Source organism: Bos mutus, chromosome X, assembly GCF_027580195.1.
Source record: "Bos mutus isolate GX-2022 chromosome X, NWIPB_WYAK_1.1, whole genome shotgun sequence".
NCBI classification, from domain to species: domain Eukaryota; kingdom Metazoa; phylum Chordata; class Mammalia; order Artiodactyla; family Bovidae; genus Bos; species Bos mutus.
In genome coordinates, this window is record NC_091646.1 from 88,426,096 (window position 1) to 88,451,704 (window position 25,609).

At 40.7% G+C, this 25,609-nt stretch overlaps 1 long non-coding RNA gene across 3 annotated transcripts; it reads left to right on the forward strand.

The window, feature by feature from the left end:
• Positions 1 to 1,435: 1,435 nt before the first annotated feature.
• On the forward strand, positions 1,436 to 25,609 carry LOC138986439 (uncharacterized). Of its 3 annotated transcripts, XR_011463281.1 has the most exons (4): positions 1,436 to 1,752; positions 17,348 to 17,484; positions 24,177 to 24,258; positions 25,307 to 25,609. It is a non-coding gene; the product is annotated as an uncharacterized lncRNA (long non-coding RNA). The 3 variants fall into 3 exon arrangements; XR_011463279.1 differs by lacking the exon at positions 24,177 to 24,258; XR_011463280.1 differs by lacking the exon at positions 25,307 to 25,609 and having other exon boundaries at positions 24,177 to 24,600.

Genomic DNA, 25,609 nt, shown 5'->3' on the forward strand with positions numbered 1-25,609 from the left:
TTTTGTGATGCAGACTCAAGTTGGTGTCATCTCTCCTGTGATTAAGAGTAGTTCTCCTCTTCCTGGTATGGGAGGTGGAAGGGGACACCTTCACAAAGAGAAATGTATATCCTGCTTTTAGGCAGAAAGCGGGAGGGAAGAGAGTTTCTTTGTCTGCTCTCTCTTAATTGCTTTCACTCCAAGACAATCCTTATGCCAAAGTAGCATATTTTAGGGTGGCATCTTCTGATCCCCTTCAGTATAAAGTATAAAGAGGAAGAAACTTGTAGGGTTATGAGGATTAGTTATAGTAACCATTTTCTAAATGCTCTTTTCCCCTTTCAGTTAGGCAGGGGAGCAGGCTTCAAACCATACAGCTGGGGGAGTATGTATATGTTCTTTGGAGATGTTAGTACCTGCAGCAGGCAGCATCCCACAGAAGCCAAGGTGGGCAATCAAACAGCCATGGGGATCAAGGCCTGGCCTTGCTGAAGACTTTCATTTTACCGTAGGGCTTACAGTTGGCTAGCAGTGAGAGGGCTAGGCTGGTGGTTAGGAGAGTTTGTGTTGAGCTGGGCAGATGAGGAATGATGGTTTACTAAGTAATCCATAAGGGCCACTCTTCCTACTGTCACTGAAGGAATTTCATAGTACATATGCCTATGTTTTAAAGACTTTCACTTATAACTGGCTCATGAACTAGTTAAGCTAAGGGTCAGGGTAGCCATAGGCAAGGTTGGTTTCCCCTCCAATACTTCAGCCACCTGATGCAAAGAGCCAACTCGCTGGAAAAGACCCTGATGCTGGGAAAGATTGAGGGCAGGAGGAGAAGGGGATGAGATGGTTGGATGGCATCATCAACTCAATGGACATGAAGTTGAGCAAACTCTGGGAGATAGTGAAGGACGGAGAAGCCTGGTGTGCTACAGTCCTTGGGGTTGCAAAGAGTAGGACATGGCTTAGCAACTGAACAAGTCCTCTATCTTGCTCTCCAGTCAATGTTTTCTCCACCCAACTTCCCATGTAAGCTTCATGTGCCATTCATCAGATTTTTTTTTCCTATGGTAATCTCAAGCCTCCCAGAAACCCCTCTTTTTAAGCCAAATCCATCAGGAGTCCTTCTCTAGGGGTTCAGTCCTAAAGTCAGCTAATATGATAAACTAAGGCCTGCTGAGGTGTTAATGAGCTCTAATGAGTTAGTCTCACTCAAGTCTAGCTTGAGGTGATATAGTTAACTGCCTACTAAATTATTTGATGCTATCATTTCCCCGTTCTCCTCTCCCACTCCATTCCCACTGGTCTGCTGTAATTCTGCAAATGTCCAGCATGAATCATTTATTAGGGTTAATAAGCTAGTGTGTGGCCTGAGAGTTAAGTTCACACTTAACAACAAGGAGATATTAACGAGAGCCCCTTGTTCAGACAGAAGCCACCCAGTTTGCTTTCCACGGGCGTGGTGGATGATTCATGGTGGGAAGAAGAGAACTCACTTTATACTTGAGGAAGTAACTTATTTTCCTCTGAAGCTTATTCCTCTCAAAGCTGCCTATTCATATCAGATCTGGAACATTTGCAAAGTACCTTACCCCAGGTCATATGCTCATGTGAAATATTTGAAATAACTAAGTGTAGCTTTCAACTGGACTGTTAAAATTGAAGACTGTTTCTTATTCCTGTATATTGGAAGATCTTCCATAAATCTTTTTGGTGCGCTCAGACTTGCTCTGTTTTCTGGATCTGCTGTCCATCTTGATGTGTCTTAAAAGCAAGTTGGTATGTATATTTTTTTTATTCTGAGTACTTGTGCTGTAGAGCAGATTGTTGGATAGCTTTCAGAAACTCCAGATTTAGGTCCAGATGTCTCAGGATGAGGCAAATTGTCCTTTCACTGAGATCACCTTCTCCGTGGAGGCATTGTTGTGTGGAAATAAATGAAGACCACCCACATGAAACCAAAGGCTATTTATTCAAAGTTTGCTATAGAAAGGGAATTGGCCACCATCATTTGTGATCTGGCAGCAGCTCAAAGGCAGGCAGATGAATGGGAAAGCTTTATAGTGGATAAAGAGGAAAGCTTCAGGGCTGCTCTAATTGCAGGCTGTTGGCATGGGGGAGCTACAGGTGGGCTAACTAAGAGCGAGAATCCTACGTGATTGGTTTGAAGCAGATATTTGACTTTCTTTGGTTGGTCCTAGGCTGGTTGTTGTTTTGTCACTAAGTCATATCCAACTCTTATACAACTCTATGGACTGTAGGCTTCCAGGCTCATCTGTCCATGAAATTTCCCAGGCAAGAATCCTAGAGTGGGTTGCCGTCTCCTTCTCCAGGGGATTTTCCTGACCCAGGAATCAAATCCGTGTCTCCTGACTTGTAGGTGGATTCTTCACCACTGAGCCACCAGGAATTCTGTTCCTAAGCTGGAGGTGGGGACAAAAATTAAGGAAGTTGTCAGTTATTAGTCAAATCCTGACCATTTGAGGCTGAATGTTACAGGAGTTATTCTTTGACACACCTTCGACACCTAAGAATCTGACACTTTACAAGTTTGACTTACAGAGAGCAGACTGACTTTCTGGGCTGGTTTCTGTAGAAAGTGGGTTGGTTTCCTGGGCTGGTTGCTACAGGTTGTGGGTGAGTGTTATGTTTTTATTTGTGGCCTGGGCATTGTCCACTGAGTCTCTCGTTTGAGAGCTGCAATGCTTCGTATATGTTTGTATGAATGAAGTTATCTGATAATTTTCCACTGGATTTTTCATACACCCTGCATGTACTTTGGGAAATAGTTTCTTTAAGAAACCCCATAGTAGCTGTTGTGCTGTGTTACCAAGATCCTTCTTCAGGATGGGAGGACTTATGCTCCTAGGTGCCCTCAGGAGTCAGTTCTCTCCTCTCCAGGACCTGCCTTCTATTGCAGGAGCCACTTTGCCAAAGTTGATACTTTTTCCATTGGCAGCCAATAGCCTATGATTGGCCAATGCAGGGCATAATGATTTGACCTCCTCTGCTAAAGTTTGTACAGCTCTGAAGAACTGTCCCAGCTTCAGGGCTCTCAGTAGTCTGCTGAGACCTTAGATGAGATGGCATCATAGCTCAACTCTCTCTGCCCAATTCTGCTTCATTTTCTTCCCCAAATTTTAATTCTCAGAACACTTCACAGCAAACTTGCTGTTTGCTAATCTCTGTCTCAGTCTGCCTCTTGGGGAATATTACCTGTAACAGTCCCTCTTTAAATTATCTTAATTTGAGTGTACCATCTATTTCCTGCTGGGACCATGACTGACATAGGATATTACATTTATTATTTATTTCATTAAATTCAGGTTTGTGATTCACAATAGAACTTGGGTTATTTTTGTTGTTATTATTATTTGTTTCTTTTTTATATAGACTAGAGGATATGGGGCTGCTCTGATTGTGTGAATTGGGGAATGTTTAACATCTTTTTTAAATCATTTTTTTGTCTGTCACATTTATACACACACACACTCACTTCTATAACGCCCAGAGTATATCCTTAGGATTCAGAGCTTAATGAAAGTGTGATACTACATAGAGCAGGGACAGATGTAGCACTTCTTGGTTTGGACTTACACAAAGACTATCAGAGGCAGCTGGGTGCCCTGATAGGGTATGGAATTGACAAAATGGCTCATTTGTTGTTGTGCTACAAATCTTTTGTACTGTGCCTTACATAACTGTCCTGGAAGAACATACACCAAGAATCTGTGCAGTTCACTTTATAGTTTTCATGGACACTGGACTCTCCTGGCTCTTGAGCCAAGCTCAGCATTCCCAAGACAACACCATCATAGGAAAGAAAGCAGGGTCAGTGGTCAGGTGACAGCAAAAACTATGTCCACATCAAATTTTGTAATGCTCTGGAATGTTTATTTTTGTCTGAAGAGTTTGTCTGAGAGAGAGAATTATAGCACAGAGATTTAAACAGGGGCCTTGGAACTAGATTGCGTGTGTGTACTCAGTCACTTTAGTCATGTCTGATATTTTGCAACCCTATGGACTATAGCCCGCCAGACTCTTCTGTCCATGGGATTCTCCAGACAAGAATACTGGAATGGGTAGCCATTCCCTTCTCCAGAGGATCTTCCTGATCCAGGGGTCGAAACCATGTTTCTTATGTCTCCTGCATTGGCAGGTGGGTTCTTTACCACTAGCACCACCTGGGAAGCTCTGGTGCCTAGTAGCTCCTATGAAGCTGGAAAGACCCAGAAGAAAGGCTTCAGAACAAAGATAGCAGATTTTACAATTGAATTTTATGACTTTCACGTCACTATGAATACTTATTCACACACACACACAAACACACACACACACCATGGACACTATCCATTTATAATGTGTGCATGCATACTAAGTCGCTTCAGTCATGTCTAACTCTTTGTGACCCTATGGACTGTAGCCCGCCAGGCTCGTCTGTCCATAGGATTTCCCAGGCAAGAACACTGGAGTGGATTGCCATGCCCTCCCCCAGGGGATATTCCTGACCCAGGGATCTAACCCACGTCTCTTAAGTCTCCTGCATTGGCAGGCAGGTTCTTTAGTGCCCCCTGGAAAGCCCTAGAACTAGAATGCCTAGGTTCAAATATTTTCTTTGCCATTTACCTGCTCTGTGGTGTAACTACTTAATCTCTCAGTGCTTCACTTTCATTTGTCAAATGAAAAAGATGATAACATCTGATAAAATAGTTGTGCTGATTGAATGAGTTAATCTATAGGAAGAATTTAGAATTGTGCCTGGCATGTAGTGAACATCATATTCTTGTATGGTGTCAACTTCATTGTTTTCCACATATAATTTAAAAATTATTGTGTAGTTAGGTGTTAATATTTTCCTGTTTAATTTTTTTCTTTAAGCAAAGAAATAATAGAGGAAGAAAAAAATAGCTGTCCAACCCTAAATGATAGCCGTCACCTATATTTTTCTCTAGTACATTTCTTCTAAATAATTAAATTCTATTATAACAACAAAAAAAGAAAGCTTAAATACAAGGAACATATATGGTATATTTTGTTTCCTCTCAGTTTATCAGACAAGATTTTAATATCTGTAACTTTATGTTACTATAAATCAATAAAAAGACAAAGAACCTGATAGATGTATGGGCAAAGTGTATATATATAGGCAATTTACAAAAGAAATGTGAATGACTAAATAAACATATGAAAACTTGAATAACTTCACTGCTGCTGCTGCTGCTGCTGCTGCTGCTGCGTCACTTCAGTCATGTCCGACTCTGTGCGACCCCATAGTCGGCAGCCCATGATTTCCCCCATCCCTGGGATTCTCCAGCCAAGAACACTGGAGTGGGTTGCCATTTCCTTCTCCAATGAATAACTTCACTGCTGCTGCTCTGCTGCTAAGTCGCTTCAGTCGTGTCCGACTCTAGCGACCCCACAGATGGCAGCCCACAAGGTTCCCCCATCCCTGGGATTCTCCAGTCAAGAACGCTGGAGTGGGTTGCCATTTCCTTCTCCAATGAATAACTTCACTAGTAAAGCATAAATACACATTAAAACAAAAATAAGATCCCTTGCCATGTATTGTTTTAGTAAAACTTAAAGGAAACAAGCAAATAAGATTCCTGTACTCCTTCCTCTCCCCATCCTTTGCCCTCCACAGAACATTAAATGTTCCTCTAATATTCTGGAAGCTATTCATCTTATATCCATGTTAGTGCTTGCTATTAAGTTGATATTTTTTTTGTTATAAATTGCTGTTTTTCTATCAACATCTAAAACTTCAATATCTGTACACTGCTCTCCTTTAATCCACTTTAATTTTCTGTCCTAACTCTCCTAAATCTTTTTGCTGAATTAATTAGTGTACTGGAAGATGGAGTAGAGTGATTCTCTCAGATAATTTCTTCAACTATGTCCATTCTGCTCTTCAACCCATTTATTTTTATTTCTATAAATCAAGTTTCCAACTGCTAAAAACTAATTTTGTGTTTTCCATAGCAATCTCTTTTGCTTTTCTGGGTTAGTTTTTCTCTCAAATCTCATGAACTGTGGCTGCCATTTGGGGCATTAGATTTTATGTTACTCCTTATATTTCAGTTAAATCTCCTCTTTTCTGTAAACCATTTGAATAGCTTTCTATTAGCTGCAATCAAAATAATGTCTATCTAGGACAGGAGTCTTATAGAGAATTGGAAGTAGGAGAAATCCCATCTACTTAGTTGAATCAACAAAGGCTTTCTGTGGTGGTTTGTAACATTTGGTTTTTCGGATCATAAGGTTTTAACTACCAAGAGTGGATAAAATGTTCCTGGTTGAAGGTAGAGCAGTAACAAAAGCAGATCAGGACAAACTTTTCAGGGAACAAGAAGCATCACAATTTGGCTGGGATCATGGGATAGGTAGGGTGGGGACTGAAAAGTGAAAGTGTTAGTGACTGAGTCTTGTCAGACTCTTTGCAACCCAATGGACTGTAGCCCAACAGGCTCCTCTGTCCATGGGATTCTCCAGGCAAGAACACTGGAGTTGGTTGCCATTCGTTAGTAGGAAATCTGGAAAGGTGTTTTGGGGGCAACATATGAAGGGCTTTGAATGCCAAGGAGAAGACTTTACAACTAGTCGGACACTGAGAAGATGCTAAAAAGATTTAAATAATAGCATGGTGTAATCAAAGATGCTGTTCAAAAAGATTAATCTGGCTACAGTATGCTGAATGGATTGAAGTGGTGACTTAGGTAGTAGAGGAACAAGTGAGCGAGACTAGCGAATTAGTTCATGCACGTGTAATGAAAGTTTGAACATGTGGAAATGGAAATAGAAATATTTCACACTGTATACAGGATTTGGGTATCTCTGTTAAAAATAGCCCATGCAAAGGAATAATTATATTTTTATGTTAAGAATCAAATGATAACAGACTGTAGTGATAGAATGCAAAGTGCCCAAAAATGTAACTCTTGCTGTATTAAAAACAAATTCACTCTTTACCCCCTTTAAACATTTATTTAACAGTTTCTCATAATATTTCAACTAATGACATTGACAACATGTGTGAGGTTAGAATTGCATCATTTGGCATGTTCTTCAAAGACCCAATCTTCAGAAATGTGTTTCTTAAAAGGAATTCCTAATTTCTGCTCTAGAGTTCTCAGCTAAAGAGTACCTCTCTTTTTTATTTTTTTTTAACTTTTAGCATGTTTCAGAATAATTGTATTGATCTTGCTCCTTGAGTAGTTTCTGGGAAAATTTTGTTCTCTGAAGCTTTTCTTAATTTTAGAGATCCAAAGGAACTGAGGCATACAGAACATAAATGTAGCAGTCCCCCTTCTCCACCCTCCCGCCCCACAAAAGAGCAAGTAAGCTCAAGAATGCTGAAGTAAGAATAGGATACAAAAGTTTAATTTGCTTGGTAATACACATCTAACTGAATTTGTTTCCCCCCCTGGGACTACATATCAGTACTGTAAGAACTGCAAAGTACAGTGGATTCTGTAGTCGGCTGCCCAGATCCGTCTTCTCATCCTTCCAGGACTTAAGCACTGATTGCCTCAGCCTCTGGAAATGCTATAAGCCCTCTTTAGGAACTGCCCTTTGTTGAAAAACTTCCTTGCTCAAGGTCACACCTTCTTCTGAGGAACAATCTGCATCCAGTGGATGGTTTATTTGCAAGTATAAATAAATGCCCAGTCCATCAACCTAACTTGGAACAAGTCCAAAAGGCTATCTCAGCTTTAGAGCTCCCCATGGAACTGGCTGAGGTCTTTTGTATGAGTTTCCTATTATTGGCTATATCAAATGACTATACAGTTATGAGTTTTAAACAATACAAAGTTGTTATATTACAGTTCTGGAGGTCAGAAATCTGAAATGGATCTCCTGGGATAATATTATGGTGTCAACAGAACTTTATTATTTCTTGGATATCTTGAGGAAAATCCATTCCCTTGCCATTTCCACTTTTTAGAAGCCACCTGTATCCCTTGGCTCATGACCATTTCTTTCTTCTTCAAAGTCAGCAGCATAGCATCTTCTCTCCTCTCCATCCTCTGCTTTCATCATTACTTCTCTCTCTGGCTTTGACTCTCCTACCTCTTTCTATTCCTTATAAGGACCCTAGTAATTATATTGGACCCATCTGGATAATCCAGGCTGATTTCCCCATCTCAGGATCCTTAATCACATCTGCAGAGCCCCTTTTGGCAGCTAAGGAACATACTCACAGGTTATAAGGATTAGTGTTAGTTGCTCAGTCGTGTCTGACTCTTTGCAACCCTATGGATTGCAGCCCACCAGGCTCCTCTGTCCATGGGATTCTCCAGGCAAGAATACTGGAATGGGTTGCCATTTCCTTCTCCAGGGGATCTTCGTGACCCAGGGATCAAACCCAGGTCTCCAGCATTGCAGTACAAGGATTAGGACATGTTTATCTTTAGGGTGCTAAGTTGCTTCAGTTGTATCCAACTGTTTGCAACCCTATGGACCGTAGCCTGTCAGGCTCCTATGTCCATGGGATTTCCCAGGCAAGAATACTGGAGTGGGTTGCCATTTCCTTCTCAGGGAATAAAACTACCGTATGACCCAGAAATCCACTATTGAGCATATACCCTGAGAAAATCACAATTCAAAAAGACACATGCACCCCAATGTTCATTGCAGCACTATTTACAATAGCCAGGACATGGAAGCAACCTAGATGTCCATCGACACATGAATGGATAAAGAAGATGTGGTACATATATACAGTGGAATATTCTTCAGCCATAAAATGGAACAAATTTGAGTCAGTTGTAGTGAGGTGGATGAACCTAGAGCCTCTTACACAGAATGAAGTAAGAAAGAGAAAATCAAGTATCGTATATTAATGTGTATATATGGAATCTAGAAAGAGAGTACTGATGAACCTATTTACAAGGAAGAAATAGAGACATGGAAGTAGAGAATGGACACAGCAGGGGCAAGAGAGGGTAGGATAATTGAGAAAGGAGCATTGACACATACACACTATCATGTGTAAAATAGATAACTAGTGGGAAGCTGCTATATAACTCAGGGAGCCCAGCCTGCTGCTCTGTGACAACTTAGATGGGTGGAATAGGAGAGGGGAGGCTCAACAGGGAGGGGATATGAATACTATTATGACTGATTTGCATTATTATATGGCCAAAACCAACACAACATTGTAAAGCAATTATCCTCCAATTAAAAAAATAAACACTTAAAAAATAAAGGAAGTGGCTCAGTTTCTCTTTAACTCCTTCACATTGAAGATTCTCCTATGCAGTGCTGGCCAAAAATCCCAGGAGCTTCAAAGAGGAAACTAGACAGAGAATTGTCTCAGCTTGGGTTTCCTGAGAAGCAGATTTGAAAAGGAAGTTAAGTCTGCAGAAGATTTCTTAGGAAATACCCTTGGTGTCAACATTTATGGAAGAAGGGAAGGAATTAGGGTTGGGCGGATGGAGAAGCTGGGTTGCAATATAGCCTCAACAAGCTATTCAAACAAATGTTTAGACTCTCTAGCCATTCTAGAGGGTATGTGTTTCAATGTACTTTTAATTTGAATGTCTCCAATGACTACTGGGGCTTCACAGGTGGCACTAGTGGTAAAGTACTTGCCTGCCAGTAGAGCAGACTTAAGAGATGTGGGTTCGATCCCTGGGTCAGGAAGATCCCTTGGAGGAGGGCATGGGAACCCACTCCAGTATTCTTGCCTGGGAAATCCCAAGGACAGAGGAGCCTGGTGGGCTATAGTCCATGGAGTCACAAAGAGTCGGACAGCACACACGCAGTGATGAATGATGTTGCATATCTTTTAATGTATTTATTTGTCACCTGTATCTTTTTGGTGAAGTGTCTGTTCAGATCTGCCTATTTTTTCAAAAATTAGCTTGTCTTCCTACCGTTTAATTTTGAGGGCAAGTCTTTTTTTTTTTTTAAATCAGGTATGTGTTTTGCAAATATTTTCTCAAGTCTGTCCCTTGTATCTTCAAGTAGTGTTTTTAAGAATAAATAGGAATCATTTCAACTCAGTGCCTAGGTTTTGAGAGTGGAACAAGAAAGAAAGGACTAAGGAGGGGAAAGCTGGAGTGAATCCTTGCATCCAAGGAGTACAATCAAGACTGACCACTTTTATAAACACATTTTTCTACTTCTATTACTTGGGCTATAGCACATGGTGCTAATGTAGAATTACCAACAATAAATACAGCAGATTATGGCAAGCTTGACTGGGAAACTTTGAGTTCCTTCCTACTGGGGAGATTCCTTCCAGTGGAAATAACTCTCAAGTAATGCAAATTATACAGAACAGTTGTTTACTCTGTATGTAGTGAGGTAAATAGATGGTACTCAATAAATAAAATTAAGTTTGAAGAGAGAAGCTCTGCTCTGAATGCATCTAGGTATGGAGGAAGTCCTTCTTAGTTTGAGGAAGAGCCTGAAAGCTATTCCTCCTAATGGGAGGAGACACTCATTAGTATGACCTTGAGAGTAGAACCTAAGACAAGTTTATGGTGCAAGTAGTTTATTTGGGATGTGATCTCAGGAAGCAAGACCAAAGGCATGGTGTTGGGGGCCAGAGTGAGGCACTCCGCCCGTGGCAAAGGTCATGAGGAAGGAGGCTCGACATACGCAAAGGCGGGATCGGGCCTCAGGAGTCCCCCTGGAAATCCTCGAGCATCTACCCCCATAACCAGAGCCTGCCTACTTTACTACTTTGTGCTCTCACCTACACCTCTGACTTTACGGGGGGCTGTCCCCCACCACCTCTTTCGGAGAAGGAGTTAACTTAGAGCTCCAGTTAATAAAAACTCCTGGGCGTGACAAGAGTGTTTTAACCTACAAACTCCTCTGAAGGTTCTCTAGCCTGCCTGACAGGCTCGTCTGGCCACATGTGATTGCTCACAGCCTCCCAACCATGAGAGGCACGAGATGCTTTAAACCCTCTAAAAACAGGTTCTTTAGAGAGTTAGAAAACTATTAGTATAAGTATAGTGGGCTGATTAGAAATTGTATTGATGAAGGGTTTTTCATTTGTTGAGCCAATGTTTGTTGCTAAGTCTCCACATCCCCTGCCCTTACACACATTAATGAATATATAGAAGAAATAAGTATTAACCTTTGATATTAATCACATTAGACCTCAGGCTAAGTAAATTCTTTCCTTAACTAAAACCCACTACACCCTCACCCTATAGGAATGTAACTTTATTTGGGTGGCGTCTGTTTTGAGAATAATCACCCCTGGAGAAATAAGTGTCCTGGTTGACTGACAGCTGTCACAAGGAGAGGGTCATAAATTGTCAGCAGGCCCCCTGGCAAGAAGATGATGTAACACCCCTAAGACCTCTGTATACATTTGTATGAAGCACCTGACTTTGATAAAAGTCAGGACTGCTGACCCCGTGTGACTTTTGCATAACATCTCAGTGTATAAAAGTAGACCACGGAAAATAAAGAATTGGGATCAGTTCCTCGAAATACTGGTCTCCCCATGTCGCTCTCTCTCTTACACTCTGGCTGAGTCTCCATCTGGAGTGCGGAACCCGCCATGCTTACTAATTATGCCTGGGCTTCTAAGATCCAACCGGGGAGGCCTCAGTGTCTCCTCTCCTTCGGGAGAACGGAAGGACGCCTGTGGCCTATGTAAGTGGTGCAAACTTCTTGTCTTGAAGTTTTATTGGTCTCCCGTGTAAACCAAGCTACTCAGCCTCTTTTCTCCACTGAATTTTCCTACTGAGCTATCCTCATTCTATTACTCTTTACATCTCTAACTAATATCTAATTGAAGCTATTGTATCCTGATCCTCGCCGACGCCTTCCCTCTTCGAACTCCCTGGATTAGCCGGGGCTGGACCCCGGCAGCATGGGGAGAGTGAGACTGGGAAGGAGGATAAGTTAATTGAATATGGAGTAGATGATGTTACTGTTGTTGTCTTGCTCCCCTATACTGGTGCTATTTGCCCAAACCCCAGCTTCTGCATGGTTTGTTCTCAGTGACTGACACCTGCCACCTTCTTTATAGAAGTACCCTTGAACTGTTAGAGTTGTTGTTGTTCTGTTGCTCAGTCGTGTCTGACTCTTTGCGACCCCTTGGACTGCAGCATGCCAGGCTTCCCTGTCCTTCACTATCTCCCAGAGTTTGCCCAAACTCATATCCATTGAGTTGGTGATGCCATCCAGCCTTCTCATCCTCTGCCACCCCATCTCCTCCTGCCCACAATCTTTCCCAGCACTAGGGTCTTTTTCAATGAGTCAGATCTTTGCATTGCATGGCCAAAGTATCGGAGCTTCAGTTTTAGCATCAGTCCTTCCAGTGAATATTCAAGGTTGATTTCCTTTAAGATTGACTGGTTTAATCTCCTTGCTTTCCAAGGAACTCTTAAGAGTCTTCTCCAGCATCATACTTCGAAAGCATCAATTCTTTGGTGCTCAGCCTTCTTTAAGGTCCAACTCTCACATCTGTACATGACAACTGGAAAAGCTATAGCTTTGATTATATGGACCTTTGTAGGCAAAGGTCTACACTGTCTAGGTTTAATACACTGTCTAGGTTTGTCATAGCTTTCCTTACAAGGCTCAGGCATCTTTTAATTTCATGGCTGAAGTCACATTTCTCAGTGATTTTGGAGCCCAAGAAAATAAAATCTATCACTGTTTCCATATATTTGCCTTGAAGTGATGGGACTGGATGACATGATCTTAGATTTGCCTTATCTGGAGACACTGAGAGACAGGAATGCCTGGCGTTTATGTCCCTCCATCCCCTCGCCTCCCGACGCCCCACTGTGACTCATAGGCAATGGCTGACTGGTACAGGAATGGAAAAGCCCAAAGGCTTCCCTGGTGGTCCAGTGGTTAAGACTCTGAGTTTCCAATGCAGTGGGAGTGGGTTTGATTCCTGGTCCGAGAACTAAGATCACACATGGAATCCCACTCTTGGTGTATTTCTTCTCCAGCTCTGCTCTGCTTTCCTTACTCCCTGCCTGCTTTCTGCTAGGAACACCTATTTTCTTAATAAGTCACTCACACATGAATCTTCAACTCAAGTTCTGCTTCTGGGGACAAGATCAGCACCTAAGGATGCATTATTGAGGTTGCCTCTGTAGGGAATAGTAGCATTTTTATGCCACAACTTCACAAGAAGCATGGAGGAAAAAAAAATGAAGATGGCATGACTTATTTCATCTACCTGACAATTCATAACAAGGCTTCACACTTTGTCCTTCTAAGGATATGAAAACTCAAAAAAATAATCAAAGCATAATGGGAAATACCAGTCTTTCACAAAGCTTATTATGTCTGTATTTTAAACATTACTAATAAAGAGAAGATGAGACATTTCATTCACCATTGTCTTGGTGTCTCTTTTCTGCTCCAAGAGTTTGGTGAAAACAGCATTTGATTTACATGATAATAAAAAACAGTGTATAAAAGCTTAGCATCTCAATTTTCCCAACCCTTTCTGCATATATGATATTATACAAGGTACTGCTAAGTGAAAGAGCAATAATAAACTGTCATTTTATAAATTTTAGTGAAGTGCTTTTAACATACTTTCCAGAAACTAGAAAGTGAATGAATGAATTGACTGGGGCAACAAATCTATTTGTGAATCATATAATTTCTAATTCCTTCTTTTGAAGCAGACCTCATTAGATTAACAATTGATTCATCATTAAAAACGATTTCTGGTGATATAACTATTTGACTTTTAGCATATAGTTGGGAGTGGAGTGGCTTACATGATTTCCATTGGTTTATTTATCTTGGTGAACAAGGTTTTTCAATTTTCACATGTATAAACATAATGCAAATTTGCTGTAAACTTTTAAGAAGATCAGGCTTCCCTGGTGGCTCAGTTGTAAAGAATCTGCCTGCAATGCAGGAAACACAAAAGATGCTGGTTCGATCCTTGGGTCGGGAAGATCCCCTGGAGAAGGGAATGGCAACCCACTCCAGTATTCTTGCCTGGAGAATCCCATAGACAGAGGAGCCTGGTGGGCTACAGTCCATGGGGTCACAAAACAGTTGGACACGACTGAGCGACTAACACTTTCAGAATATCAGATATGTTATTTGGTTAATCTCATGAAAGGTTCTTTCTGTGCCCAGGTCTGGGTCACTCTGCAGAGACTGCAGTGAATACTGCCCCTCTGCCAGACATTTTGTTTGTCTATTATATTTTTCTTTTCCTTGCTATTAGACAAAAAGGTACAACTTGGGTTGTATTTTTACTCCCTCCGGGCCACAGGGAGGCTGGGGACTTGTTCACTAATTTAAAAAAAAAAATGGCAGAGAGTCATTTTCGAGCATTCTTTCTTCAAACAAAACAGTATTAGATTTGCCACTTTGAAATGACTTGGCAAGTTGCTTTCCATTCAGAGCCATGGTGTTCACTATATAATTAGAGTGTCCTCAGGCATCTATGCGGAGAAGGCAATGGCACTCTAATCCAGTACTCTTGCCTGGAAAATCCCATGGATGGAGGAGCCTGGTGGGCTACAGTCCATGGGGTCGCTAAGAGTCGGACACGACTGAGCGACTTCATTTTCACTTTTCACTTTCATGCACTGGAGAAGGAAATGGCAACCCACTCCAGTGTTCTTGTCTGGAGAATCCCAGGGACAGGGGAGCCTGGTGGGCTGCCGTCTATGGGGTCACACAGAGTCGGACACGACTGAAGCGACTTAGCAGCAGCAGCATCAGGCAACTATGAAAATTTAGTAATGCAGACGTTTTCTTGATGGATTTTGAGTATTGGACACTCTTAGTATCTTCAATAATACATTTTCTAGGACAGGTAGTTGTGAAACAACACATTATATTATATTATATATGTATAATATATAATATATTATATTATTATGGATAATAATAACCAGCACTTCATTAATAGATTTTCATTCAAATTTGGAGTTGGAATTTTCTAAGACTAACTGAACTTTGCTTCTTCTTTTTATTATACTTCACAAATGAGAGCTCATCAATATAATCATTGTATTCATTGTACTTGCTAATATCTTAACAAGATAACATTATAATATGTTAACATTATTAAGGCTGGAGAAAACAGTGAGAAGCGCCTATTCCAGTAAATTTTGCTTTTGAGATGATCTTGCAATCACAGCCAAGAAAATATGAGAGTTAAGTTGATGGAGAACGAAACTGATTTTAAGTGCCCCTGAGAGAATGAAGAAGAGAGAAGGAGGAAAGAAATAATCACGCCACGTTTGACTCTGGAAAATAAACAGCTTCATCATATATCAGTGCCTAAAATATATATGAGTGAACATTAGAATTGCAAATGAATTAGGGGAGGGAAGAGCTCTGTCTGCTTTTACATAATTTTGTTTTGCTTTGGGCGAGGGGATGTTTTTTCCTACTAGAAACTAAGAATGAATTCCTAACTTCAGGCGGAGACATGGACAAGAATTACCCTATTTTATGTGGTGATTAGAAAATGAATGTTGTGTTGAAGATCCGTCTCTTTTAAAATCGTATGAGTGAAATCTAATGAATCTGATTAATTAGAAAAAGAAAGAGCACTTGTGGCAGAAAAATATCTTACCACAAATATATGGTTAATTATTGAAGTGTGATGCCTTGTGTATAAATATGTCCAGGCCCCAAAGTCCTTAGGTTTCACATTCAGTTAAGAAGCCAGGTCCTGCCTGACTAAATGATCAAGTCTTGGTTGGATTTTAAGTGCCCCAGAGAGAACGAACAAAGATCACTGCCTCCCTATGTCATGTTGCCTCCAAAGTGCTGATTGTTACTTTTTAAACAGAAACTTCAAGGTGGATTTCCACCTTGATTATTATTACTAGGTTTTAGAATTTTTCTGCCTAGTGTTACTTTGAATGCAAGCATGATGTTTCTCTTCATATATCCACTCAGAAAACTATAATGGGAGTTATAAGGAGGCAAGCCTGAGAGTACAGCCCAGCGCTTCCAAATGTGTGACCTCAAACAAGTTATCCTAAGACTTGCGGCTTGAACTTGGAGCATTACTACAATTCACAGGATGTAATGTTTTTATTGACTCCAAATGTATCCAACTCAATGGATATGAGTCTGAGCAAGCTCCAGGAGTTGGTGATGGACAGGGAAGCCTGTCATGCTTCCTGTTCATGGGGTTGCAAAGAGTCAGACACGACTGAGTAACTGAACTGAACTGAGTGTATTTGTTCTGTAAGATGTATAGGAGAGCTTGTAGTTTCTTTCTTTTTTTTAACAGATGGCACATATCCAGGGACTTAGGAAAGCAAGGTATGTATGTCCATAATTAAACCCTCTTTGCATGGCTGACTAAAGCAGGCCAAGATCAGTGTGGCACCTCTCCCTGTGCTCTGGTCACTCAGCTTTAGCTGCCTCATAGCAGGACGAGCCCACATGCTATAGAATCCAGGATCATCTTATTGTAATACAAAATGTGTGTTACATAGTGACAAGCTTAAAGAGAGCCCATACTTGAATTTTCACAGAATCATGGCTTCTCACAGACCTGACCTAAGCCAGGTCAGAGAAACAAAGCCCCTTGTATAACGGGGCTAGTGGGTCTCTTGAAAGAAGAATCCTGGTGACATGGCCATAAGGTTCTGCTGTAAATATGCCTTTAAACTTCTTCCCAAAGTCTTAGAGCCATTTCTCAGAGTGAACATGGAATGGGGAATGGGAAAGAGCTGTATCAAGGGTAACCAGACAGAGGCTCAGTGCTAACCCTGGAGTTCTCAAATGCTGCTGTGGGCCACAGGGTGGTGGCCAGGAAAGTTAGGTGGTTAGGTGAGGTGTTAGAGGTTAGGTGGTTAGAGGCTAGGTGACTAGTAGAGTTTTAGGCAACGACTATGATCATTTCCCTGGTGTTGGAATTCTGGATAGGATAGACATACTTAATATCTGGTAGAATCTGTACATTGGCTCCTGGAAATCATACAGTAACAGCCATTCCTATTATAATGGCAGTGAGAACATCTGGAATTTCCTTTCCCTACCAGGATAGGTGGCTCAGATGGTAAAGAATCTGCCTGCAATGCAGGAGACCCGGGTTTGATCCCTGGATCAGGAGGATTCCCCTGGAGAACCAAATGGCAACCCACTCCAGTATTCTTGCCTGTAGAATTCCATGGCCAGAGGGGCCTGACGGGCTACAGTCCCTTGGGTCAAAGAGTCGGACACGACTGAGCTACTGACACAAACACACTCGACGGAATAATAAGCCAAAAGCAGCATTCTTTTCCTATGGTAACTGCAAATCCTGGTGTCATCATGAAAAATTTGAAAGATGATGGGAAAGAAGATTTCTATTATACTCCCACTTATACACAGAAGGTATCAGAGTCTTGGAGAATGGCTATGGATCATCACATAGTTAACTGGGTATTGACTCTCATTTCAGCAAGTGCTCTGTATGTGACAACACACAGCACTGGGAACCTACCTGGGCAGTAGAAGCTTCTTCCTGACTTCTGGAGAACATCCACCTTCCCCTTTCTGCCCCTCCATCTACTCAACACTTTTGTGGCTTAATTCCAGGTATGAAATCTCTCTTCTTGAAACAGCTCAGAGTGGTGTTTCAGGTTGAATTCCCTGGAAAGTAGGCTAAAACCGAGGTTAACGTGCAGGGTAATTATTATATTCAGGGAAGGATGAAAGCAGGACTGGGCAGAGGGAGAAGTTAGGCTGTAATGCAATCTCAACCAAAGCCCTTATACTCGTATGTTGATGAGTTATTGAGTGGGTAGCAGGGGATGACCTTAGATAAGGGGACTTTTTTTCACCAAAGCAATCCCTATAGGGGCTGAAAGCAGGGGGTTATCTACCATCAACATGCCCAGCAGCTGGGGATAAACTGATAAAGTGCTCAGTCTTCAAGTGGTATCTGGGTTATGCAAAAATCACAACATCCACTAAAGGTGGGAAGTGGAAGGAAGGAAGGAAGATGTTAGGGAGAATGAAATAGCACAGATGCTGGTGAGTTGATGGCTCATCCTAGGGTCAGAGACTCTTGGGTGATTGGAAGGGACTCCACCAGCATCCACATTGGCCAATCCCATGGCGTATTAAGGGGTATAGGCTCAATAGTTGTGGCACACTGGCTTAGTTGTTCCATGGCATTGTAGGATCTTCCTGGATCAGGGATCAAACCCATGTTTCCTGCATTCGCAGGTGGATTCTTTGGGCTTCCCAGGTGGCTCAGTGGTAAAGAATTCACCTGCCTAATGCAGGAGACAAAAGAGATGCAGGTTCAATCCCTAGGTCAGGAAAATCCCCTGGAGTAGGAAATGGCAACCCACTCCAGTACATGCCATGGACAGAGGAGCCTGGTGGGTTGCAGTCCATGGGGTTGCAGAGAGTCAGACACAACTGAGTTTGCACACACTTTCTAAGGAGTATTACCCCACTCAAATGATTGGGTCTTTGTATTTCTCTGCTGTGCAAATTCATATTATCCCTAGCCACACAATAAATAGAGTAGTATTTATGCCCATACTTGTTACACATTTGTTATAAACTATATGATTGCATTGTGTTCTCTATGTTTCCCAAACTATTTCAGAGGAAAAGCTTCCAAAACAATTCCTTATGGCTATAAAGAACACCTCCTTTGCAATTGTACTTGTCAGAACAACCCGTCCCACAGCCTTTTCCTGACCCTGGCTCTTCAGCTTTGCAGGAGAGGAAATGAGAGCTAATGAGAGAGAGCAGAGAAGTGGAGTTCAGAAAAACAGCCGAAGAGATGCCTTCAAGACTTCTTGAAAGCAAGCTTGACCATTTTGCCCTCTTTCTTAAAAACACATGGAAATGATCCAATTAGTTGGAAAGCTGACTTTTTTCTTCCCCTGCTTTTGTAAGAAGATGAACAGTGAGAAAACACTCACTGGAGTCTTTGGAGCTGAATATAAAGAGAAACCCTAGGAAAGAGGGTGATAATGGTATGGATGATAGGAGGTAAGGGCATGAGGTATTTATCAGGAGTGGTGACAGATTTCAACGAGGCAGTAGGGGAAACTTACGAACAAGTGACAGGGAGAAAGAAAAACTCAGCATGAAGAATGCTATCATTTGCTGGTGCCTGAGCTGACAGGGGAGTGGAGGAAGAAAAATAGCATATGTGTAGAGTTTGTGTGAGACATGGTGCCTCAGAGCCGGAGCACTGGCTGTTTCCCATGATATCATTCCATGGGCCCTAGGAAAGTCTTTCCTACCGCTCTCCTTTCTGCTCCTCAAGTGTCTTTGAAATATCACTGTTAGAAATTACTTTTGTGTGTGTTTTTACCCCTGTATTTGTACTTTGAAGCTTATAACATGTCACTTGGGTCTGTGGTTGTATTCTGTAAATGCTTTATATTGGGTTGGCCAAAAACTTCGTTTGGGTACAGCGCCCCCAGACCCGAACGAACTTTTTGGCCAACCCAGTATTTTTAAAATGTGAATCCTCTTAGGAGTGGAAATGTGGCATTTCGTATTTAGTGGGGAATTACTGTCTGTGATATATACTTTGTTTAAAGAATCCATGTGTGATACAGGAGACCTGGGTTCAATCCCTGGGTCAGGAAGATCCCCTGGAAAAAGGAATGGCTACCCACTCCAGTATTCTTGCCTGGAGAATTCCATGGACAGAGGAGCCTGGCGAGCTAGCGTCTATGGGGTCCCAAGAATCAGACACAGCTTATCGACTAAACCACCACCACCACCACAGCTATTCAGAAACACAGGACATGCATTTGAGATATGGGACATTAGGAAGAAGGATGTCAAAATGAAGGAAAAGCCCACCAATAATCTCAAAAGATCTGCACTTCCTATTTTCTAATGCAGCTTCAAGCCATGGGAAAATTGTGCAGTGGAGTCAGTGTTGTGGGTTCAAGTCCCTCCCTGAACTTATTTTTTATAGCTAAATGTTATAACATTTATAAAAATGATCGCAATTTGAAAGTTATAATATTTTAACCATACAGCCATGAATCACAAGTTAAAAGATGTTTTATGTAGAAAACCTCTTTCTCTTTATTTCATGGTACTAATAGAGCAACTGCTTTCATTTTTCTGTATTGCCTTCCAGTATAAATATACGTATTTTAAATTATTTTGTAGTTATAGAATATTTTATATTTTGACTTTTTACATAAAAATACCTCTTCCATGTTGTTACACAGTCTTAATAATTACAGCTTTTCATGAGTTTCTTTGTAATTTTTGCACCATAGAGCAGTCTCAAATTTGAAAAGAGAAACGTAGTCACAGGGTTATGAATATTTAGACAGCTTTTGAAATATTACTGGATTGCTTTCCAAAATGTTTGTGGGAGTTTAAAATCCACCAAACATTTTCACCTCACTTGCTAGCATTGGGTGTTATCATTTTATATGATTCTATTATTTTAATGATTTAAAATATGATTTTAATGTTTTACTGTGCATTTCTTTGAGGATTGGCAAGGTTTAATGGATTCCCCATATGTTTGAAATTTTCTCAGAATAAAAAGTTAAGAAATGCATATGCAACAAATTTCCAAGGAAATGCAGGAAGAATACAAAGATCTCTGTATACCTAATGCGCCAATTGGATATTTTCAACATTGTTTTATCATTTTCTCTCTCTGTATATTTTTAAGTATTATTTTTCCTGAATCACTCTATAGTACACTGAATACATTGTACACCTTTACCCATTAACAATACTGTATTATGTTACATTTCCTGAACTTGATATTTACACTATGATTATATAAAACAATATCGTTTTAAAAGCTATTCGTTTGTTTATTTGGCTGCACTGAGTCTTAGTTGCAGCACATGAGATTTTCAGTCTTAGTTGCAGCATGTGTGATCTTTAGTTGAGGCATGAGAACTCAGAGTTGTGGGATGTGGGATCTTGTTCCCTGACCAGGGATTAAACCTGGGTCTACTACACTGGGAGTGTGGAGTCTTAGCCAACGTTTTATCTAATCTAAAATTCATATTGCAGTTTTACAAATTATTTCACTAATATATTTGAGAACAAAATATGTTTCCTATCCAGGAACCAATCAATGTTTATGCATGTACCTAACTGTTGTGATTCTTTAGTTTCTTTTAATATGGAACATTTTCTCAGCACTATTTGTCTTTCATAGCACTGACATTTTCAAAACATACAGGCCAATTATTTTGTATAATGTCCAGCAGTGATCTGGTAAATGTTTCACAGATGTCTGGCTGAAACTTTTTTTGCTGTGTAGCATTTGCCGATTTCTGTGGTGTAAATATCCCCACAGTGGCTGATGTCAAGGTTCTGATGTGATGTTGCTGAATGGGCCATTGGAGAGAACTGCACATTCAGCTCTCAGGAGCTTTATGCATAAGCCAACTCTAGCACATCACTGAATGGCCTTCAATTCGGGTTCATCTGCCCTTTTCTCATGAATAGAACTGGTTATGCATCTTTGTCAGGAATGCCAATGAAATAATGGTACATTGTTCTTAGTATATCGTATCAGGAGGCACATGATGCAGACATGTCCAGCCTGTACTTATTTATTTAAAATATTTTTAAAATTTATTGTATTATTCATTTGGCCCTGCCAGATCTTAGTTGTGGCATGCAGGATCTTTAGGTGTGGCATGTCAACTCTCAGCTGGAGCATGTGGGACCTAGTTCCCTGACCAGGAATGGAACCTACATTGGAAGCATGGAATTCTAGTCACTGGACCACCAGGGAAGTCCTCCCATCTGTACTTATTTTAGAATAAGAAAAAATACATATACACTTGCATATGTGTGTGTGTATGCATGCATACAATGTGAATTTATTTCCCCCTTAATATATGAAATGAACAGAAGTGGGAAAATGGGGATGTTCCAGTTGAAGCAAAGGAAGTCAGATCCTCAAAGTCCCATTACCCCCACATTGTGACCCTGAGAGGACTCTGAGTTGCACAGTTTGAGAATCACTATCCTGAATGGAAGATGGAGGGTTTATTTTCAAAGGGAGCTGGATTTTAATTATTCCTGAAGGTTGTGCAATGTTAATAAAAAGGCTTGGTTCACTTATTAATATGATGCCTGTCCAGTGTGCCAACCTAAATGCACCAGTGGGATGCACTTCCATCTATATTTATTTAATTCAAATATATTTTTAATTAAATAGATTTGCATATCAGAGATTGGTCTCTCCTAATTTAATTATCTCATTCTTATTTCTTCAAGAGTGCTAATACTTAGGCTTAATTTAGCTTTGTGACAATAAATATGTCACATAATTTTCTGGCATCTAATTCTGTCATCTGTGAAAGGAGAAAGATGTTGGACTCACTGATCCCTGGGTCTGTGTAGGAAAGGACCTTAAAATTCCAAATCAGACTGCCCCCAAAGAGACAGAGATTAGCCTAGGTCACCATAGAATAACTGCAGGACTGTCCTTTATGCTCTTTGAGTCTCATCTTTCTCGAGGTGAAAATCTTGATCTAAGTGGGCTCAAACCAAGGGACAGCAGCTCCTTGGCTCTTATCTAGGAAAGAGATCTATGTCTGTTCTTCCCCAAGATTCACAGCGCTCTGGGCACATTTTACCTTCTTCAGGTACCCATGGTTTCTTCTATTACCTAAGGACTTTTAATAAGACAACAGGGGCTTTCCTAGTGGCTCAATGGTTAAGAATCTGCCTGCCAATGCAGGAGATTAGGGCTCAGTCCCTGGGTCAGGAAGATTCCCTGGAAAAGGAAATGGCAACCCACTCAAGTATTCTTGCCAGGAAAATCCCATGGACAGAGGAGCCTGGCAGGCTACAGCCCATGGGGTTGCAAAAGAGTTTGACAGGACTTAGCAACTAAACAACAGCAACAGCAACAATAAAAAACAGTGAGTGGGCAAAAATAACAACTGCATAAAGCATCCTATTTTAAAAGTAACTCAGTTTTATATATGTTGAAATATTAGTGAAATATAGCAATTACATCTTTAAAAATTATATCTTGCTCATTTTATGTATATGTATATATATATTCTTCAATGGACTGATGGAATTTCAGCATCAAGAATCTCATCAATAGATTTTTATTCCAGGTTATAGATTATTTATACATATTTAAAAGTAAATACTCAGATGTTAATGATACATCTGAAAGAATGACATCCCTTTTTAATACCATGGACGGTATTCAAGGATGCCAGAAATAATGTTGATGTGGGTGTTTGGCTAATCAGCTTTTCAAAGGTTGAGATATAAAAGGAATATTACATTTTGGATAAAAGCCAAGGCTAAAGCTAACTTTCGGCTGTCCCCAGTATTCTGCCCCTGCTCCAAGCTTTTAGTAAATCTTTTTTGAAAGGACTTTTGAAACTCACCTTTGCTGAGAAAGCCACCAAGGCATTTGCCAGAGCTGAAGCACCTCTAGTACACAGTCATGGTGCAGGCATGCTAAGCTTCGTCTCCCTTTGTTGCTATTTAAAAAAAAAAAATTTAATTTGGTCGCCCTGGGTCTTAGTTGCAGCATGCAGAATCTTCGATCTCCATTGTGGCATGTGGGATCTTTAGTTGCAGCATGTGAAATCTAGTTCCCTGACCAGGGATCAAACCTCAGCCCCCTGCATTGGGAGCACAGAATCCCAGTCACTGGACCACCAGGAAAGTCCCTCACTTTGTTGTTCTTACTCTACCTCGGCTCACCTTCCCCAGTAGGAAAATGCACATTTCCCAATGGCTTTTATTTGCTCTCAATTTTCTGTGGAATTATCACCCACTCATTTTTTTTTAATGGAGCCAAAAAGTTAGGAAAAAAGGATAGAAACAAGGAAGGCATTAGATAAATTTGGCAACTGTCCTAGGTCACATTTGGGAAGAATGGGTAGCTTGAGGTGCAAACAGAAGACACCGAAACACTGGCTGCTGTGCATGTCAAATAGTTCTCCAAAGTATCTTGAGGCCAGAAAAGAAAACAAAGGAGAAAACCATGATGAAAGAGCTACACAAATTTTATAATCTCTGTGAAGGCAGAGGCCATGTTTTCTGTGTCTCTGTTATGATTTAGTGCTGGACACTTAGTTAATTACATGCACAAATAAACTAGACTCCAGTAGCCCAGTTCCTCAGATCTAGCCAAAGAAATAGCCTAAAGAAAACCCTTGGAAAAGAAATCCTCACGTTTTTCTTGTTTTCCCTCTTCCATATCCCCTTTCTGTGGTGTTTTGATGGCTTATCATGAATTCTTTCAACAAATATTAAGTGTCTTCTTTTTCTTTTTGTAGGTTTGTATTGTGTTTCTCATTCAATGACTGTATGGCACTTGCCATTAAATACGAACAAGATAAATCTGGTCCCCGACCCAAGGTCTATCTACAGTTCATGTTGTGGTCAACTTACCTTTGCTGATTGGCTTAGCTGGAATGGCCTCTGTCGTGTGTTGAAGATAAACCCAGTCTTCTAATATATTTTCTGAAAAATGGTATTGCTCATGTGCTTGCCAATCTTCTTACGCTCTTTTAAAGAACTGGATTTCCTTGAGCTGTAAAGCCCCAAATTAAGGTCTTATTCATTTAAAATACACCTCAGTAAGATGGTTAAACAATCAGACTAATTTCAGCATATACAGAACTGAGCAATTCTCAGAGAATTCTTTCTCAGTTTCCCCCACCTCCCTCTCCAATACATATACTCATTACAAACCCAGGAAGAAAGAAATGTTACAAATGGCTTTATACAAGGAACAGACTGATAGATTTTTTTGTGTATTCCTCAAGTCTGTAAGTCTGTGATCTTTTTCATAATAGCATGTTATGGACAGATTGATCATCCCTGCAAATGGAAAGCTTCGCAAAAATATAGGTCACTGATTTGTCTTTGCTGTAGCCATCAGATACATCTGCAGAAGAATCTCTTAGCTAAAATGTCATCCTCCTTCTCATGAATATTTGCCTCCTTCACTCCTTAGATGATGTCAAATGAAAACCCACTTTCAATGCACTGTCATTTTTAGAGGCCAAGTTGCACATTAGAGAGATTATATTGGAAAAGAACTAATTTGAACTCTTCCTTTATTAGCCAGGACTCCAACAGGAAACAGAGGGTGCTCTTGAATTAGGATAATCTCAGGAGTTATTAATAAAGGCACTATTTATAAAGATGTGGGCAGGATATAGAGAAATCATAAAAGATATTGCAAGTACCACAGACTTTAGTGCTGGTGACTGCAAAGATGTTAGTACTGGTCAGCTTGAAGGGAGATAAGAAAGCACTTACTGGGACCTGGAAGCCCAGAGTCTTGTACAGAAGGTTGATTTGGTTGAGGAACCCATCGAGCTCAAGGCAAACTGGTAGGGAGGGAAATATGGAAATAAATACCCTGACCTCATTGAATTTTCTCCCTGATCTTCCGCAGAAAGTCTTCATAAGCCAAGCCCACCTGGAAAGTAAAGGATAAGGAAGATGTTGACATGGTTTGCACAGACCAGGCTCTGAAGGCAGAAAGCAGGATGGAGAACAATGGATAACAGATCTGAAGGGGCAAATGGAAGATTCCCTGGTTCACATTCCCTGTTACTTATAAACCCCTTCGATTTAGACTGTGCTGCAAGGAGATTACAAAATCATCATTTAGCTTGAATCATGCCTTCAATTTTGTAGATTTATATATGTCTCTTCTGAGCCCCTGTTTTGCACCAAACTATTTGATATGAATAAA